Source organism: Ceratotherium simum, chromosome 33, assembly GCF_057802395.1.
Source record: "Ceratotherium simum simum isolate JZ-2026a chromosome 33, ASM5780239v1, whole genome shotgun sequence".
In the NCBI taxonomy this organism is placed as follows: Eukaryota; Metazoa; Chordata; class Mammalia; order Perissodactyla; family Rhinocerotidae; genus Ceratotherium; species Ceratotherium simum.
In genome coordinates, this window is record NC_141932.1 from 7,401,607 (window position 1) to 7,406,470 (window position 4,864).

Sequence of the window (4,864 nt, forward strand, 5' to 3'; positions counted from 1 at the left end):
AAGTCTCCATTAGGTACATGTTCAGGGCATTATTCTTTGTATTAAAGTAAGACAGAAAAACATTATGAACTTTAAATGTGTTCACCAATTGCACTTTGAAGATAAAAAATATCGCGGATCATTAGAATTCTGGTGTGTGTTCATAACAGCAATGTATAGTAGTCATGAATATTGACATGGTTGAAAGAAATCTTCACAGACATAGGAGAAAAATATAGCTGACCTTTCCCTAAAAAGGCATAAAATTAATCTACATCAATGTTTACTAAGTAATTAGCCTCCATTTTTGAATCAAAGAAAGCACAACTCTGAGATAATTCTATGAGATGAACAAATGTGTTTCTTGAATGCTTGTAACCTCTATTTTGACTAAGAATCATACAGTAGATTTTAAAAATGCTTCATTTACACTATATGTGAACACAATATATTTTAACTAATAAAACTGAATTGTTTTCAATATATTAAAACTGATGTGTAATGAATGAAGTGTTATCCCACCACCACCATTAACCTCTCCCACCTTATTTAAGGTTGTAGAGAAGAGATGCTAACAATAAAGCCTTTTTTTTTTTTTAGGTGAATTAATTTTAATATATATTTTTTAACCCAACATATCCAAATACTATCATTTCAACATGTAATCGACGTTTTAAAATTCTTTGTGTGTGGTATATTTTACATTCTTTGTCTCATACTAAGTCGTTGAAATTCAGTGTGTAATTTGCACTTACAGCACATCTCAATCAAGATGCTACATTATCATCAGGAATACTTGATCTGTATTTAAATTTCATAAAAATTACAGTTGAAAAAGATTTACATACCCAAGTAGTTCCTAATATACTTTTTCCAACTAGGTGTTATACTGAAAAGTATAGTTAAGTACAAAGTTCCACGATTAATTGGGAGTCTGTCCCAGTTTGCAAACAGACCCTCCCTAGGGCAGGGTCTGCTTACCAGGCCCTGCTGAGGCTTCCCCGTGTTCTGGTTCCCAGTTAGACCATGTTTGACACAGCGCATGCTCCCCACCTTCTCTCTGTCTGTAGATGAACTTGCTTCCTACTTAACTGAAACATCTGAATTGGGTCTAAAGAGAATGTTCTTCATTCCCTGGTTACTGATCAGCCAGCTCCCGTACGCACAGTCCAGTGGATGCTGTGATGAGTCCCAGGAATGACTTACACCCCAGGTCCTGGGACTGTCGCCAGCAGACAGCCCTCAGCTGTCAGTCCTCTCTGGGAATTTCCTCAGCTGAAGAGAATCGTCTTGACCACAGTCATGTCTCCTTTCTGGGTGGTCCACAACCGTGGCTGATCAGTGGGGTCTTTAAAGGCCCAGTCTCTTCACCCAAACTTGGGACAGTGTGGAAGTCCAGTTTCTCCATCTGCTCGCCCGTGCCTCCATTCCTTCCCTTCCCTTCCCGGCTGTCGATCCCGGGAACCCCCCTGATACACGTCCTGCATGCTAATCTTCATCTCAGAGTCTGCTCCCTGGGGAGCGCTGTGACTGCTCGGACCAGGAGCGTGGCTCCGAAAGAGGATGCTAAGATGGGATTCTAGAGTTGGCCCACCGACTGCCGGCTAGCAATGAGGACCCTTCGCTGGTAGAGAGGCACAAGGTAACAATGTGATTTTTTTTTTAATTTTTTATTTATTGCAGTAACATTGGTTTATAACATTTTATAAATTTCGGGTGTACATCATTATACTTCCATTTCTGCATAGATTACATCATGTTCACCACCCAAATAGTAATTACAACCCATCACCACACACATGTGCCGAATTATCCCTTTCACCCTCCTCCCTGCCCCCTTCCCCTCTGGTAACCACCAATCCAATCTCTGTCTCTATGTGTTTGTTTATTGTTGTTATTATCTACTACTTAATGAAGGAAATCATACGGTATTTGACCTTCTCCCTTTGACTTATTTCACTTTGCATAATATCCTCAATGTCCATCCATGTTGTCACAAATGGCTGGATTTCATCATTTCTTATGGCTGAGTAGTATTCCATTGTGTATATATACTACATCTTCTTTATCCATTTGTCCCTTGAGGGGCACTTAGGTTGCTTCCAAGTCTTGGCTATTGTGAATAACGTTGCAATGAACACAGGGGTGCATATATCTTTATGCATTGATGTTTTCAAGTTCTTTGGATAAATACCCAGCAGTGGAATAGCTGGATCCTATGGTAGTTCTATCCTTGATTTTTTGAGGAATCTCCATACTGTTTTCCATAGTGGCTGCACCACTTTGCACTCCCACCAGCAGTGTATGAGAGTTCCCTTCTCTCCACATCCTCTCCAACACATGTTGTTTCCTGTCTGGTTAATTATAGCCGTTCTGATGGGCGTGAGGTGATATCTCATTGTAGTTTTGATTTGCATTTCCCTGATAGTTAATGATTTTGAACATCTTTTCATGTGTCTGTTGGCCATCTGTATATCTTCTTTAGAGAAATGTCTGTTCAGGTCTTTTGCCCATTTTTTGATTGGGTTGTTAGATTTTTTGCTGTTGAGATGCATGAGTTCTTTGTATATTTTGAAGATTAAGCCCTTATCAGATGTATGGTTTGCAAATATCTTCTCCCAATTGTTAGGTTGTCTTTTCATTTTGTTGATGGTTTCCTTTGCTGTGCAGAAGCTTTTTAGTTTGATGTAGTCCCATTTGTTTATTTTTTCTATTGTTTCTCTTGCCCGGTCAAACATGGTGCTTGAAAATATGTTGCTAAGACCGATGTCCAAGAGGGTACTGCCTATGTTTTCTTCTAGAAGTTTTATAGTTTCAGGTCTTACATTCAAGTCTTTAATCCATTTGGAGTTAATTTTTGTGTATGGTGTAAGGTAAGGGTCTACTTTCATTTTTTTGCATGTGGCTGTCCAGTTTTCCCAACACCATTTATTGAAGAGACTTTCTTTTCTGCATTGTACATTCTTGGCTCCTTTGTGAAAAATTAGCTGTCCATAGATGTGTGGCTTTATTTCTGGGCTTTCGATTCTATTCCATTGATCTGTGTGTCTCTTTTTGTGCCAGTACCATGCTGTTTTGGTTACTATAGCTTTGTAGTATATTTTGAAATCAGGGAGTGTGATACCTCCAGCTTTGTTCTTTTTTCTCAGGATTCCTTTACTTATTCAGGGTCTTTTGTTGTTCCAAATAAATTTTAGGATTCTTTGTTCTATTTCTGTGAAAATTGTTGTTGGAACTTTGATAGGGATTGCATTGAATCTATAGATGGCTTTAGGAAGTGTGGACATCTTAACTATGTTAATTCTTCCATTCCAAGAGCACGGAATATCTTTCCATTTCTGTGTGTCTTCTTCAATTTCTTTCAGCAATGTTTTATAGTTTTCCGTGTACAGCTCTTTCACCTCTTTGGTTAAGTTTATTCCTAGGTATTTTATTCTTTTTGTTGAAATTGTAAATGGGATGGTATTCTTAATTTCTCTTTCTGCTACTTCGTTGTTAGTGTATAGAAATGCAACTGATTTTTGTAGTTGATTTTGTATCCTGCAACTTTACCATATTTGTTTATTACTTCTAAAAGTTTTCTGATAGATTCTTTAGGGTTTTCTATATAGAAAATCCTGTCAGATGCAAATAGTGACAGTTTCACTTCCTCCTTTCCAATCTGGATCCATTTTATTTCTTTCTCTTGCCTGATTGCTCTGGCTAGGACTTCCAGTACTATGTTAAATAGGAGTCATGAGAGTGGGCATCCTTGTCTGGTTCCTGTTCTTAGAGGGATGGCTTTCAGTTTTTCACCATTTTGGATGATATTAGCTGTGGGTTTGTCATATATGGTCTTTATTATGTTGAGGTACTTTCCTTCTATACCCATTTTATTCAGAGTTTTTATCATAAATGGATGCTGTATCTTGTCAAATGTTTTCTCTGCATCTATTGAGATGATCATGTGATTTTTATTCTACATTTTATTAATGTGGTGTATCATGTTGATTGATTTGCTAATGTTAAACCATCCCTGCATCCGTGGAATAAATCCCTCTTGATCATGTTGTATAATCTTTTTAACGTATTGTTGTAGGCGATTTGCTAGTATTTTGTTGAGGATTTTTGCATCAATGTTCATCAGTGATATTGGCCTATAATTTTCTTTTTTTGTGCTGTCCTTGTCTGGTCTTGGTATCAGGGTAATGTTGCCTTCATAGAATGAGTTAGGGAGCTTCCCCCCCTTCTCAATTTTTTGGAAGAGTTTGAGAAGGATAGGTATTAAGTCTTCTTTGAATATTTGGTAGAATTCACCAGGGATGCCTACTGGTCCTGGACTTTTATTTTTTTTGGGGGGGGGGTTGATTACTGTTTCGATCTCCTTACTGGTGATTGGTCTATTCAAATTCTCTACTTCTTCTTGATCCAGTTTTGGAAGGTTGTATGATTCTAAGAATTTATCCATTTCTTCCAGATTGTCGAATTGGTGGGCATATAGCTTTTCATAGTATTCTCTTATAATCTTTGGTATTTACGAGGTGTCTGTTGTAATTTCTCCTCTTTCATTTCGGATTTTACTTATTTGTGCCTTCTCTCTTTTTTTCTTGGCGAGTCTAGCTAAAAGTTTGTCAATTTTGTTTATCTTTTCCAAGAACCAGCTCTTAGTTTTATTAATTTTTTCTATTGTTTTTTTGGTCTCTGTTTCATTTATTTCTGTTCTGATTTTTAGTATTTCCCTTCTTCTACTGATTTTGGGTTTGGTTTGTTCTTCTTTTTCCAGTTCCTTTAGGTGTATTGTTAGATTGTTTGAGATTTTTCTTGTTTGTTGAGATAGGCCTGTATTGCTATAAACTTCCCTCTTAGAACTGCTTTTGCTGTATCCCATAAAATCTGGCATGTCGTA